Below are 16,545 nucleotides of genomic sequence, written 5' to 3'. Positions count from 1 at the left end.
GATAGCAATAGTTATTAACGATGGATTGGTGGCATTGTTCCATTGCAGATCTAGAGTACCGGTTCTGAATCCAACCAAGAACGACATCTACCTGGAGTTTGTGTGTTCCTATGTCTGTGTGGGTTTCCTTCTGGTACTACAGAGACCTTCCTTACTCCAATAAAGTGATTAGATTGGGGCCAGATTACAGACTGGACTGATATGAGTGATGATCTCTACAAAGTGCTGCAAAAAATTCGGCCATTATATAAACAGCGAGAAGAAGATTCCGAGAGCTATACTTCATAGGATTATACTTATTCTATAGAAGAGAAATAAAAATTAAGACGTCAAAAACAAAGTAGAGGAAGACATAGAAACACCTGAGAGGAGAATGTGTGTGCAGATACAGTCAGCGCTGTCTGTCTTATCATCCGTGAGTCTCTTATCGTCAGTGAGTGGCTGCCGGGGATACACCAGCTAATCAGGATGGATCACAGCTAATCGCAGGGAGGCGAAGATCTCAAAGTCTTTATGAGATAGAAAGTATAATTTATTCAGAGAAAAGTTACTGAAAATTCTGATAACTAGAGCAGAGCGATTTAATTTGCCGCAAATTAAATTTGTTTTTAAATTTCTCAAAAGTTCTGGAAATTAATTTTTTTTTTATTCGTTTTGGAAAGATCCCGATTCTACTTACCCTTGTGGTTCTGAGATGACTGCTTACCCAGTCCCCAGTGTACACAGCACAAGATGGGAAGTGACATCTTCTAGTGAATGCTCAGTGGCCTGGGAGCAAAAACAACAACATAGATTAATATACAATACTCACAAAAAGTTAGGAATAGTTGGATTGTAGGTAAAATTTATGAAAAACGTAAAAAGTTCTTGCTCCAGTGATATTCTATCATGAAAGTAGGGCTTTTAAGCAGCAATGGGGATTTCTCACTATCTATTGAAACAAAAGCTAACATGTACCCCAACAACAAACGTCAGTGCGTCAATAACTTGTCATGTACCCCTGAGCATCAATTACAGCTTGTTCACAAGTTGGCTTATTGTCTGCTGCAACTCAGTTGATCCCTAGGTTTTCAATGGGATTCAGTTAGGGAGAAAATGCAGGCCGCTCCATGTGAGGTCTAGAGATGATCGAACAGAACCGACGTTCAGGTTCGTACGAACCCGAACCATCGGCATTTGACTCCCGCTGCCTTCCCGTTCTGTGGGGAAGGTGGAGACAGCCTGAGTACCACCTGGAAAACAGGAACACAGCCTAGGTAATAGGCTGTATCCCTGTTTTCCAGGCAGTACTCGGGCTGTCTCCACCTTCCCCACGGAGCGGGAAGGCAGCGGGAGTCAAATGCCGATGGTTCGGGTTCGTACGAACCTGAACCTCGGCCCTGTTCGATCATCTCTAGTGAAGTCCCCCAGTCTCCAGCAGCCATTCCCTAATAATGCTGTGAATTTGATGACTTGGAGCATTGTCGTCCTTGAAGTATTAGTTAGGCCTATGCTGTGGATACAGAGGCACAATGACCGGGTTACTGATGTTACTGATGGGCTTTTTACTGTATCATTCATCATGTGTAGGGTAGTTATGTATTGACTAGACACACTTGCCCACATTATAACACCACTACCACTAGACACACCTGCCCACATTGTTACACCACTAACAATAGACACACCTGCGGACTCTATAACACCCCCACCACCACTAAACACACCTGCCCACACTGTAACACCACCACTACTAGGCCAACCTACTCTGTGCACTGTAACACCACCACCACTAGACACACCTGCCCACTCTTTAACACCACCACCACTAGACCCACCTACCCTGCACACTGTAACACCACCACCACTATCTAGACACACCTGCCCTGCACACTGTAACACCATCATCACTAGACACACCCACCCGCAATGTAAGACCACAAGACTAGACACACCTGCCCAAACTGTAACACCACCACCACTAGACACTCCTGCCCACACTGTAACACCACCACTAGACACACCTTCCCTGTACACGGATCAGCAGCAGATTTTATCTAAATAACTGAACACAGCATCAAATCTGCTGCAGATCCTGTATGTTTGAATGCACCCTAAGGGTATTAGAGTAGCTTCACATGTACCGTATCGCAGTGGATTTTCTGCTGCCGATCCGCAGCAGATCCGCAGCAGATTTGACTAAGTGAATGAACACAGAGTCAAATCTGCACCATTAAATCTGCTGCAGATCCGGATTTGATGCTGCGTTCAGTTATTTAGATCAAATCTGCTGCGGATCTGCTGCAGAAAAATGTGATGCGGTGTGTGTGACGCTACCCTGAAGAATAAAAATTCCTACTTCAATCATATGCTAATTGCATACCTCCCAACTTTTTGCAAAGAGCAAAGAGGGACATGTGCGCCGCATAGCCACACCCCCATAGCGACCCTCCATAGCCACGCCCCCATAGCGGGCCTCCATAGCCACGCCCCCATAGCAACCCTCCATAGCCACGCCCCCATAGTGACCCTCCATAGCCACGCCCCCATAGCAAACCTCCATAGCCACGCCTTTACAGTCACCACATGCTGCTGACTGAATAGTGCCCGATATAGTATCCAATCCCCCCCAAAATGCCCTGTATAGTATCCAATCCCCCATTATAGTGCCCTACATAGTATCCAAACCCCCCAATAGTGCCACACATAGTATCCAATCCCCCACATAGTGCCCCACATAGTATCCAATGCCCCCATATAGTGCCCCACATAGTATCCAATTCCCCTTTATAGTACCCCACATAGTAGCCAATGCCCCCATATAGTGCCCCACATAGTAGCCTATGCCCCCATATAGTGGCCCACATAGTAGCCAATGCCCCCATATAGTGCCCACATAGTACCCAATCCCCCCATATATTGCCCCACATAGTAGCTAATTCCCCCATATAGTGCCCCACATAGTAGCCAATCCCCCCGTATAGTGCCCTACATAGTAGCCAATCCCCATATAGTGCCCACATAGTAGCCAATCCCCCCATATAGTGCCCCACATAGTAGCCAATCCCCCCATATAGTAGCCAATCCCTCCATACAGCGCCACACATAGTAGCCAATCCCCCATATAGTGCCCCACATAGTAGCCAATCCCCCATATAGTGCCCCACATAGTAGCCAATCCTTCCATATAGCGCCCCACATAGTAGCCAATCCCCCCATTTGTGTGGCCCGACCAGAAAAACAATAAACCAGTAACTCCCCTGTCTGCCGGACCCAGCAGCTCCTCTCCCGGCAGGGCGCGCACTCCTGTCATCCTCCGGGGCGGGCAGCAGAGTATACAGACACTGACTGTGCCGGAAGTAATTCATGACAGAGGCTGCAGGTCACTTCCGGTACAGTCAGTGTCTGTATATCCCGCTGCTCGCCCCGGAGAATGACAGGAGTGCACGCCCTGCCGGGAGAAGAGCTGCTGGGACCGGCGGACAGGTGAGTTACTGGTTTATTGTTTTTTTGGTTGGGCCACATATAATGCGGGACACTGGGTGCCGTTCCGGGACAGCACCCCGAAAACGGGACTGTCCCGCGGAATCTGGGACGGTTGGGAGCTATGTAATCGTATACTTGGTAAGTACTATAACCCTGCAGTTATAAAATTGTATTTCATGCCAGACCTATTCCTATAAGGACAGGATCACTGACACTTAATAAACTAAAACCAAGTACTATACCCTGCTGTAGAGTTTGTATTTAAAACTCCTAAAAACCTTCCTTTATGGCTGGAGTTCAGGAACTCTACTCCGCTTTTATTGGTTTTGTAGGATTGTGACCTTTTGTGCTGTATATCAGTTTACTCTGATTACACACTCCATCACTTCCATCTCATAGATAGTCTATAGGGACCAGAAACATGCCCTTAATACATTTAATCCAAAACAAGCTACTTGTAATTTATTAGCACTTCACTCACAAGTGGACTCCAGCGACAAAGGGGGAAAAAAATACAAACAAGTACGGACAAAAGTTCTCCTGCTGCCGGCTCATAAATGTGCTGAGCTATAAATCTCTATGTGGTAATCTACTGTAAATCTACAGATTCAGGACATTCTCCATACTGTATGCTCAGATATAACCACCCAGGAATGTGAGTACTGATAGTAACGAGAGGACTCTCTAAGAACAAAACGTAAGTCCCAACTATTCAGGAGAATAACAAAACACAGAAATCACTGAGCTCAGGGAGATCAGTGAGAAGAAATCCAATGAAGTGCTCACCCAAGAGTCTACATACATACACTGCCCCCAATACATTAAAATATGCAAAAAAAGGGGTCTGTGGAGCCTCAGTTGCGAGTCTCAAAACATGGGAATAGACAGATATGCCTCCAGGGAAGGAAAGCCTGTTGCCAAGGGGTGCTTACCAGTGGGGAGATCACCAAACCACCCTCATACATAGCCCCCTAAATCAACAGTAAAAAATGTGAAATAAAGCAAGTTTGCAATATACATTCATTATTTTTTTGTTATCATGCTGTAAAACAAAGCTGAACTTACCAGAAATCCAGGTCCAGTCTCTTGAAGGCAGCTATATAACAGCTATACTTACCTGTATCCAGGTCCAGCCTCTTGAAGGCAGCTATATAACAGCTATACTTACCTGTATCCAGGTCCAGTCTCCTGAAGGCAGATTTTCTGACTTGTGCTGTTTGAAAATAACAGACTAAACACAGGAATTCCGGCCAGTACAGAGAGTCACGGCTCAATGTTTCCATCAATCACATGACTGCCTTCTCTCTGTGAGCGCTCAGATGGCCTGGGATACACAGGACTTCCTGTTTTCTGAATGTTTCCTGTCCTTTGAGAGAAAAAAGTCAGAAAACAGGAAGTGGTGTTTTTAATGATAACTAAAAAAAATAATAAATGTATATTGCAAACTTGCTTTATATCACATCTACTGTTGATTTAGATTTTGAAAGTTATAACGACAGGGACATTTAAGTCTCAATCAGTTGTGAGTACTGGAACATAAATAGGGAAATACCAGGGTGGCCCCTTTTGCGTCAAAATCTAACTCAGTTGCAAGTATTGTGACATGACAAGGGTTTACCAAAGCCAGGCATCCATCCACAGACAACTGTTTTAGGGTATTTGCCCCTCATCAGTGTGGAGTAGGATTCTGGCTAATGGGGGCAATGAAAAGTAGATCAACAAAACACAGCTAATCCCCCAAAAAATCCACCAAAGTACTCACTCAACAGAATAAACTGCTGATGCCGAGACTGTGAATTCTTGTGTTACCCAACAGGTCTTCTCTCTCCTAGTATGAATTATGTAGATGAGGATATAAGAGTCAAGTTTAGGATATGTCCTAGATCCCTCTAACCACATGTTGGGGAAGAAAACATCAGCATCGGCCCTTCTGTCTTGTTGTAGTCTGGGTACTGTATACCGTTTACTGCTCCGGATTCTCCTTTTCTGACACCTTATCCGCAGGGCCACTTCTGCCATGAGGCGGAATGAGTATTCAGCCTCAGGTGGAAGATTCTACAGTCCAGGGGGGGCATCATCTTCCCTGCCGCTATCATTTTAGCTTAACAAAAATGACAGCAGCCAGAGCCCCTGTCAGTCCATGGGCAGCCACTCACTTCTATCCCTACATTGCGCCGCCCATACTCACCGCAAGTACCTCTCTCATCCTCCTCTTCTATGCCTTCTCCACATTTCACCTTTGCATATTTTTTCTCCTTTTTCCCCGATTAGTTTTCTCTGCCTCCCTCGTATTTCTCTACTTCCTCTTGTACTTCATAATATCCCCCTTCCCATACTCATACTTTCTCTTCCTCTCTTTTTCTCTCCACCTCCCCCCTACCGAGCTGATGTAAACAAGTCCCTGGAAGGCTGTATCTGCAACGTTTTAGTTTCTTTGTAATGCTGGGAGGGTTAGTCTAAGTTAAGTTGCTAATGAACTCACTGTGATTAATCCTTTTGGCAATACAGAGTTGCTACAAGGTTGCAGATAGGGACTTGTTTACATCAGCAGTCTTAAAAGGGAGGGGGAGGAGGGGGGGACGGAGAGAAAAGCTCCCACACAGAATTTTGTGTCTTTAGCAGAAAGCAGCAGCTCAGAACTTGGGGAATGAGACTAAATAGATAATAACAAGTATGGAGGAATTGTTAGTCTCACCATGGGCAGCAAAATACTGTATGAAAAGTTATGTTTGAGCGCAATACCCCTTTAAGAGTGGATTTTAATAGCATCCTGCCTCCCGTACATCTTTCTCTTTTATTTTCCTTGTTCTCCTTCCTTATCCTCATGATATCTTATCTCTCCTTCCTTCTTATCCTTTCCATCCTAATTCATCGTCTTCAGTATCTTACTTTTTACCCCAAATAGTAGGTCTTATCCTGACTTGGAGCAATGCTAATAATTGCCTAAAGAGGTTTTGTGGGGAGCAAAAGATGGCTGAAGGCACGCCCCAGCAAACTACACCCACACATGATGTCCAATAGCTGCATGATGACTGGGATATACACCCGAGGGGTCAAGAAGTAATCACAGAAAAACAGAAAGTTTGAGCCATCCTCTGCTCCTCACATAGTCCTTTTAGGTTTGTGCACAGAGATTAAGAGATCTGTAAAATTACGGTTACGTTTCTGATTTCAAAAATTAGTCAGTTAGGGAAGTGTGAAATTTTAAATTGAAGTAGATCCAAAAGATTTAGGAAGACAATCACAGCTACTTTCTTTCAGCACCCCCCTTGTCCTCAGGTTGTGTGTGGTATTGCAACTCTTCTTCATTCACTTCGGTTGAACTGAGCAGCCAAACCCAAAACCACAACCAAACTAAGGGCAGGGGTGGTGCCGTTTCTGGAAGAAAGCAGAAATATTTTCTTAAAGCGACTCTGTACCAACAATCTGTCCCACCCAAACCACTTGTACCTTCGTATAGCTGCTTTTAATCCAAGATCTGTCCTGGTGTCGGTTCGGCAGGTGATGCAGTTATTGTCCTAAAAAACAACTTTTAAACTTGCAGCCCTGTGTCAAACAGCCGTGGCCTAGAGTATCTGTTTCCTAACTTGCACCATCCCTCCATCCCTCCTCCCCACCCTCTTCACCATTAGGAATGCCACTGGCAGGATTTTTCCTATTCCTCTGCAGTGAAAACTGCACAGGTGCCTTAACAATCCAACCCATGTGCCATGTTCTCACAGCTGATGAATAGGAGAATAGCTGCCTGGAGCATTCCTACTGATGAGGAGGGTGGGGAGGAGGGACAGAGAGGTTGTGCCAGCCTAATGCATAGTTACTGTAGGCCACAGCTGTTTGGCACAGCGCTGCAAGTTTAAAAGTTGTTTTTTAGGACAATAACTGCATCACCTGCCGGACCCAACGGACCCCAGGACAGATCTTGGATTAAAAGCAGCTATCCGAAGGTACAAGCAGTTTGGGGTGGGCAGATCGTGGGTACAGAGTCACTTTAAGCCTGGACAACCCCTTTAAAACCTCCTAAAACAAAGCCCCTAGATAAATTATTATTATTATTAATGCTCTGATTTATTTATTTTTTCGCCTTGCCCTGACAGGTCGATTGGTTATGTATTTTACATTGATCTGTACTCTTTTACAATCCTTTCTATATCAGATTCTAAAAAATGATGAAATTAATATAATTGTAAAAAATCATCATGTGACGGGGGTTCTATTTTTGGCTGTGTTCTATAAGTGTTCTATTAACAAATGGCATTAAGTGGGTATCGATTCTCACATTTCCCATTGAAAGGACTATTCTTTTGTACAGTACTTGGGATGAAAAGATTTTTTTAAAAGGTTTCCTATAAAATTCGATGATCATTAGCAGTAATGCAGAACATGTAAAACCTGTGGCTTACTCATCACGGCCCATAAGCTGGAGCCCCTCTACCCCGGGGCGATTTCCTTCCTCTACTGAAACTCCTCATATTCTTATTACATCCCATAATTGAATGATAGAAATGTGCGACTATGGGGCTCTGTGGTTGTTTTACTTTCTTTTATATTCCTAATGGTGTGAATATTATAGCCTGGGGTGAGGTTGGTGTCAAGGATTTCCATTCTAAGGCTACAGGAAGAGAATGTGGGACAATATTGTCTTCATCAATCAGGCTATCCATTTGCGGTGTCAGCAGCCTGAACAAGTTAGCAGCGCACAATGGAAAACCCATTATAAATTATAGAACCTTATAGAATACAACATATTGGTCTCATAATTGTAAAGATTTTGGAGGGTATCTGTTGTTTTAAAAACAAAACATCAGCAGGTAAGTATGCATTTAAGGATGAAGGTAAGGATGCATCTGACCTTCTGATATGTCCCTAAAGCACACAGTTTAAGTTTTAGTCACTGTTTTTTAGGAACGTTGTAGTCTAATCCATATGCTAATGAGGTAGTTTGGTGCACTGGGGGTGGGACTACAACCCCGGACCACCCCTTCTAATTATGGATGGTTTGCCAGACTCCATGACGTACGGGTGCAGCATGGGTCCTTAAGTGACAGGATTCCATGACGTACCCGTACGGCATGGGTAATTAAGAGGTTAAAGGGGTACTCCTGTGAAATAAACAGAAAAAAGTTTGTAAATCATCAGGTGTCAGAAATTTACACAGATTTGTAAATTACTTCTATTTAATAATTTCAAGTATTCTAGTACTTATCAGCTGCTGTATGTCCTGCAAGAAGTGGTGTATTCTTTCCAGTCGGACACAGTGCTTTCTGCTGCCACCTCTGTCCATGTCATGACCATGTCCATTTTATCTGGATTTGCTCCTGCTCTGGACAGTTCTTGACATGGACAGAGGAGGTGGCAGAGAGCGCTGTGTCAGACTGGAAAGAATACACCACTTCCTGCAGGACATATAGCAGCTGATAAATTCTGGAAGATTTGAGGTTTCTTAATGGAAGTAATTTACAATTCTATATAATCAAATGTATAATAATTCCAATATGCTTTTACATACATTTTCAAAAATGATGAAATTCCCCTTTAAATATACCCTACGGTCATTTATTGGTTTAAATCCTATATTTTACATATCAAACTATATTTCACTACAGACAGAACCAAGGCGTGAAGTCCAGCATTTACTGGATGGACGGGGGGGGGGGGGTTCTTCCTTTTTGTGCTTGATATAATCCTGTTTATAAAGAAGAGCCTGGAGCGGAATCGGCGCACTTTGAAGTTCTCTGCCTGTGACCCCAGAACATTTATTGTGAAGTTAAAAGTAGAAGATATTTACTTAACTACCAGAATTGGCTTAAACCAGCTGCTTTATCACGGTGACTATCCGGCGGTAAAAGGGATTTGTTCCCAGGAAGGACATGGTTTCACAGCTAGTTGTTTGTATAATGGAAGTGTCTTGGGAGACAGAGAGAGGAGGCTTGTTTATCATGGAGGGAATGGGTGGCTCGAACCTCTTTAGAGAGATTTATGGGAGCAATTAATCAGCAGGCGGTTCCAGCATGAGAGTTATTAGATATAATAATTAACTAGAGGGGCCGCATTAGTGACTGGTGTGTCGACTTAATGATCATTACGGCGGACAGTGAAATGCAATGGCGAGCGTTTAAGACAAACACTAAAGTAAATTAGTAATGATTATGATTTATGGACTCAGAGGGAAAAACGGTAGTCGATGCACGCCTAAGATGGATGTGCGCTTATTTCCTATTGTGGGTTTAGTGGATACTGTAGATCCCAACAAATTCTGCCCAGTGTATGAAAAGTCATTCCATCCGCTATGACATGGGTGCAAAATGAAGCCCCTATTACACGGGGCGATATTGAGGAGCTGTCTCGTTCCTCACTCGCTGTTAGCGCTAATACACGTGCCGGCAGTGAGCGGGTGAGAGCCGGGGGACTGGGGAGAGGCCATGGGGAGCTGCCCGGGTGATCGCTAAATCGTCCGGGCAGCCTATAGCAGATACCAGCCGTCTGCTGCCGCCGCTCCTGTTCCGCGGGGTAACAGCAGCAGATCGTTGCTATCATGGTCGTTTGTCTTTCAACAGATTGAAAGACAAACGACAGCAACGATCAGCCGGCAGCGTTCATGTCGGCTGGTGGTTGTCTTCTATTACACCAAATACGGTCGATAATCGTTTAGTGTAATAGGGCCTTGAAGGGGAACTCCAGGGAGAGGTTTAAAAAAATGAAACTTCTGCAGAAGCATAACGCATTACTTACCTGTCTATCCCAGTTTTGAAACTACCAAAAATCCATATTTTTGGGGATTTTTTGCTCTGTTTTGTGCTTTTGTTTTTCCTGGTTTGGCAACTCCCAGAATACAATGCTTTCCCTAATGTGACCATCACAGCCCCCACCCATTACAATCAGTAAAATTAGTGCAGCAGCTGCCTCTGGCTGGTCAGAGATGGTGAATCAGACAGGGGATTGGGTTATCCAGCCAAGCCTCCTGTGACATCACGCCCTGCCCCCTGTCTGCATCATCAGCAAACACACACAATGTGAGACAGAGGCATGGAAGATTTGTCTCCTAGGGGGGGGATAGCAGCAGGAGCAGGAGACAATGTGAATTGGCACAGGAGCCATTTTTTTTTTCACTTTCTGGATTTCTATCAGCTACCTGTGTGGCAGAACCGTACAGATACAGTAATACATTGTATAAACACATCTATATAACTTTTAATGTACTTTTAATAGAAAACAAGTTTTTCTTATCCAGAGTTCCCCTTTAGGGTATGTGCACACTGAGCAACTCTAGCGGAAATCTGCCCGAATTCCGCCATAAAAAGCTGGCGGATTCCGCATGGAATTCCGCCCGTGTAAATGCAACATTGCTCCTTCCATAGAGAACAATGGGATTTCCGAATGCGCGTGCACAGGGTATGTGCACACTGAGCAATTCTCGAGGAATTGTAGCTGAAAGATTTCTGCTTGAAATTCCTCGCGTATTCTGCTCTGGCAGAATTTAAGCGGAGTTTGGGTGGAATTTGAGCGGAATTGGGGTATGTGCACACTGAGGAAAAGGGGAGGAATTCAGCTTGAAATACAGCTTGAAATTCAGCTTGAAATTCCCCCTGTAAAATATGTACAGAGCAAAGTCCCATTGTGTTCAATGGGGTTTCTGCTCTGTTGTTCACACTGCAGAATTTCAGAGCAGAATTTTCTGCTGTAGATCTGCTAGAGGAATCCTATAGAAGTCAATGGAGGGCTTAAAATCTGCTTGAATTCTGCCTGAAAACTTTCAGCTACAATTCCTCGAGAATTGCTCAGTGTGCACATACCCTTAGCAAGGGCCCTTACAGGGGTTATCCAGCACTACAAAAACATGGCCACTTTCTTCCAGAGACAGCCCCACTCTTGTCTCCAGTTTGGCCGGGGTTTTGCTGCTCAGTTCTATTGAAGTAAAAGGAGCTTAATTGCAAACTGCACCTGAACTGGAGACAAGAGTCGTGTTGTCTCTGAAAGAAAGTGGCCATGTTTTTGTAGCACTGGATAACCCCTTTAAGTAGCTTAGAGACCCATTACTGGGCAAAGGAGGCAACTGCACTTCCGTAGACAGGGGACAAATAGAGAAGGAAAGGAATATATGGTACCTGTCCTGTTGCACCTATGAATGAAATGGTGAAAAAAATCTTACCTAGTGGGAGATTTATCAAGTGTGGCATGTCCTACACCGGTCCTAAAAATCCCCCCGCCAGCGCCCAGGCACACAGGATTTTATGTAGATACATAAGTCCCATGTACACCAGATTCCTTGTGCACAGAGCTGGCATAGATTTCACTAACAATCTATCCCCGCAAGCTTGCGTAAATTGTTGTAAAATGCGGCGCACACAGAGGCCACACCTCTTCTGCATGCGGCCCTGCCAACTGCTCCGACCTATCCATGCCTCTCTTATGAGAGCATCACCAGGGGCAAATATTTGCATAGTCTTAGTGTGAAACAATGTGAATGTGAGTGCATGGGAATATTTTACTTCGGCGACCCCTCGAGCGACATGATAAATCCCCCTTATGTTGGTTTGTTTATAGATTTCCTAAAAACGTTGGTTTAGGTATGGGCCATTTAACTTAAATTAAAGGGAACCCATCACTTTGTAAATACAATGCAATCTGCAGACATCATCGTGTAGGGCAAGATGGGCTAAGCAGATTGATATATAGTTTTATGGAAAAAGATTCAGCAGAACTGCTTTTTTTTTCATTTAAACCTCTGCTCATTTTGGGCTCAGGAGTCCAGTGGGCGGTCCTTATCAGATATGACAGTTATTTCTGTGTGCGCAATCATACATAAAGGCTGTCAATCAACCAACAGGACTCCGAAGCATAGAATAAGTAGAGGTTAAAATAAATAAGTGACAAGTTGTTCTGAACCTTTTGCCACTAAACAATATATCAATGTGCTCCGCTCCTCCTCCTCTATGACATGCTGCTCATAGATTACACTGTTATATCCAAGTGATGGATTCCCTTTAAGGGACACAATGAGAAAAATGTCTGCTTATCCACTCTCTCTTAGCTATAAAGTGATGATTGCAGCTTAGAAGGAAATGCCCAAGGGTGAAACAGGATCGCCGAGCAGTCTTGGTACTAGACAGGAGGATTTCCAAAAGAAAGTGGTCCAGCACTAGGTAGTGCCACATTGAGCGGGATTTACTAAGCTGTCTTATAGTAAGATTCTCTTTGTTGCCCATAGTAACCAACCACAGCTCAGCTTACATTTTACTACAGCTCCATAATATATGGAAGCAGGGCTGTGATTGGTTGCTATGGGCAACAAAGAGAATGAATCTCACTATAGGAAAGCGCCATAAATCTCTCACACTGTATTAAAAAGTCAATTCCTATTGATTGTTGTATTAACGACAGCTTAATAAACAAGTTAAAAGGCAGTTCACATAGTCCTAGCTGATATCGACTATTAATGTACCGATAATAATGATGTGCTGGACCTTATCCTAGTGAAAATATTATTCTCCAGTACTGAGAATTAGTTTTTTCATTTTTGGGCTTTGTGCATAAATTTGTGTAGCGTGGGGCTTCAGTACACAGGCCTGGTGGGGAGTAGAGATCCAGTACACAGGCCTGGTGGGGAGTAGAGATCTGTACACAGGCCTGGTGGGGAGTAGAGATCCGGTACACAGGCGTGGTGGGGAGTAGAGATCCGGTACACAGGCCTGGTGGGGAGTAGAGATCTGTACACAGGCCTGGTGGGGAGTAGAGATCCGGTACAAAGGCCTGGTGGGGAGTAGAGATCCGGTACACAGGCCTGGTGGGGAGTAGAGATCCGGTACACAGGCCTGATGGGGAGTAGAGATCCGGTACACAGGCCTGATGGGGAGTAGAGATCCGGTACAAAGGCCTGGTGGGGAGTAGACATTCGGTACACAGGCCTGGTGGGAAGTAGAGATCCGGTACACAGGCCTGGTGGGGAGTAGGAATCCAGTACACAGGCTTGGTGGGAAGTAGGGATCCGGTACACAGGCCTAGTGGGGAGTAGGGATCTTGTACACAGGCCTGGTGGGGAGTAGAGATCCGGTACACAGTCCTGGTGGGGAGTAGATATCCAGTACACAGGCCTGGTGGGGAGTAGGAATCTGAAACACAGGCCTGGTGGGGAATTGAGATCCGGTACACAGGCCTGGTGGGGAGTAGAGATCCGGTACCCAGGCCTGGTGGGAAGTAGAGATCCGGTACACGGTCCTGGTGGGGAGTAGATATCCAGTACACAGGCCTGGTGGGGAGTAGGAATCCGGTACACAGGCTTGGTGGGAAGTAGGGATCTGGTACACAGTCCTGGTGGGGAGTAGAGATCCGGTACACGGTCCTGGTGGGGAGTAGATATCCAGTACACAGGCCTGGTGGGGAGTAGGAATCCGGTACACAGGCTTGGTGGGAAGTAGGGATCTGGTACACAGTCCTGGTGGGGAGTAGATATCCGGTACACAGTCCTGGTGGGGAGTAGATATCCGGTACACAGGCCTGGTGGGGAGTAGATATCCGGTACACAGGCCTGGTGGGGAGTAGGGATCTGGTACACAGGCCTGGTGGGGAGTAGAGATCCGGTACATGGTCCTGGTGGGGAGTAGATATCCAGTACACAGACCTGGTGGGAAGTAGGGATCTGGTATACAGGCCTGGTGGGGAGTAGAGTTCCAGTACACAGGCCTGGTGAGGAGAATGAATCCGGTACACAGCCTAAAGGCCCTATTCCACAGAACGATTATCGTCCGTATTCGGCCGATATCGGCCGCTACGGACAATAATCGTCCCATGGAATAGAGTGCAACGATCAGCTGACATCATTCATGTCGGCTGATCGTTGCAGTCGCTTGTTTTTCAACATGCTGAAAAACAAGCGACTAATATAGCAGCGATCTGCTGCCGTCGCTCCGTTGAATAGGAGTGTCGGCAGCAGACGCTGCTGTATCCTATGGGCTGTCCGGACGATCAGCGATCACCTGGGCAGCCCCCCCCCCCCCCCCCGCAGCTCCCCGCCGCACTCATCCGCTCGCTTCAGCCGCGTTGAATAGCGGCGGCAGCGAGCGGGGAACGAGGAGCAAAAGAGCGCTGAGAGTGCTCGTTTGCTCCTCTTAACGACCCGTGTAATAGGCCCTTAAGTGGGAAACAGGGCTCTGCTACACAAGCCTTTTATATGTTGCTGCCCTTATATAACTGAAGCCCCAGCCACCTCCGTAGAAAAATTGATCTTGGAAGTGACAGCCTGCTCAGCCAATCACTGGCTGTGGAGCGGTCTTGTCTCAGTCGGTGATTGGCTAAGCGGCCTGTCATTGACGAGGCGTGTTCTTTTGCAGAAGCAGCAGGGGCTGAGGTAAGCGGAGGACTAGGGGACGCCACAGAAGGACAGATATTACACTCAAACATATACTCCCCCCCCAAAAAAAAAAACAAAAAACATGGCAATAGTTGTCAATTTATTCATACTACTTAATTTCTAGGAGGAATAACAAAGGGCTATAACTATGGATACTTGTTATCTTATGTGGAATACAATTATTTAGTGAAACAAACATATCTGGACAGGTGATACTCTTCCCTTATATTATCTATTGCTCGTGGTTTTTAGGATGTTGGCTTTCTGTCATTTACCCCTGGTCATGTGATGGACGCACCAGTGCACGGCTCATTTCACGACAGATCTACCATATCTGTTCTGTAACCGTAACGGGTCCTACACCTGTGTGTCCATCACATGGGCAGAATATTACCCAATGGAGGTAAACACCCAATGACACCCAGCAGAGCTCTATGAACATGTATCATTTTCCTAATACGAAGAATAACCTTTTTTTGCCAACACTGGAATATTCCTTTAGCTTATTCGGTTTTCGATCTACCTTCTTTGTAGCCCACTGAGTTCTTGATTTGTGGGTCTCGTTTTGGCTCCTGGTTATGGCTGACGCACTGTGTGCTATGACTAGATTTATGCTTATTCTTTAAGGCAAAAAAAAATAATAATAATTTTCAATTAATGTAGACTTTTCTGCTCCTCCGTCTTGCTGGTTTCTACTATAATCTAGCCACTGGCACCTTAAATCTACGTGCTACTTCCCTTTAAGCCCCCTTTGCTCCCCATCACAGCATATTAATGGAGGTATACATAGAGTTGGGGCAAGATTGTGCATCAGGCTGTGACGTTCCTTTAAAAAAAAATGCAGATTGTGATGGTTGCTAAAGCAAGATAGATAGATCCCTCATCTCCAAACATTAATTATCTTTCCGTGATTTATGCCGCGTCTATTCCCACCATAGACCCAACACCAAGTCTACCGGATGCGGTTTGCTCCCTTTTGCGCCTCGGCTCGTGTCATTAATGACAAATGCATAAACATTTTTATGACGGTAATAAATCCACTTGGCGAGTATGAATTTAAGAAGAAAAAAACAAAGCAGGTTTTGATGAATGAGGCTTATTACCTCTTAGCATTGTTCCAGGAGCATATTGATTGTCCGAGACATGTGCCAGGCACGTTAGGCGAAGTCTGGAGAACATGCTAAATCTGTCACATTTACCATAAGAGGCAGCGAGCTCTGCATGTGACATCACAAGTACAGGCACGTACTCCTCCAGATCAATAGACTCCTTACCGAGCCACAGGCAGAGTAAAAGAAACCTGGTAATATCAGTATACAGTATCGATTTCACAGCAATTTCATTTAAACACATAGAGTCAAACTTATTTGCTGTTTCAAATACTATAAATAAGATTTTAATTGAAATGTTCTTTCCCACGTAGAACGCGGCAAAGTTCTGTTGTGAACGATAAAACTTTATGCGTCTATTTATGATCTTATTCTAGTACGAGAATTAAAACAAGGGGGTTGTAAGACGCTAATGCCGGCTATAGAGTATAGTGGTATCTGGGTCCTAGAGCCTGAGATGTCCCAAAGTCTCCAGGGTAGACATTAGAAATAAATATATACTTAAAGAGGAACTCCAGCAAAAAGAATTTCTTTTGAATCAACTGGCGCCAGACACTTGTATTTTACTTCTATTAAAAAATCTCAAGTCTTCCAGTACTTATGACTTGCAGGAAGTAATATATTCTT

General features: G+C 44.9%; 1 long non-coding RNA gene across 1 annotated transcript; it reads right to left on the bottom strand.

Moving 5' to 3' along the window:
• Window positions 1-334: 334 nt before the first annotated feature.
• LOC138793450 (uncharacterized) lies at window positions 335-13,813 on the bottom strand. Its single transcript, XR_011363270.1, has 3 exons — window positions 12,905-13,813; window positions 680-768; window positions 335-509 (listed from the first exon to the last, which is right to left on the bottom strand). It is a non-coding gene; the product is annotated as an uncharacterized lncRNA (long non-coding RNA).
• Between the last annotated feature and the right edge of the window lie 2,732 nt (window positions 13,814-16,545).

The sequence above is a fragment of the Dendropsophus ebraccatus genome, chromosome 5 (genome assembly GCF_027789765.1).
Source record: "Dendropsophus ebraccatus isolate aDenEbr1 chromosome 5, aDenEbr1.pat, whole genome shotgun sequence".
In the NCBI taxonomy this organism is placed as follows: Eukaryota; Metazoa; Chordata; class Amphibia; order Anura; family Hylidae; genus Dendropsophus; species Dendropsophus ebraccatus.
Note: the sequence above shows the minus strand (reverse complement) of the source record. Positions and strands in the feature narration are given on the sequence as shown.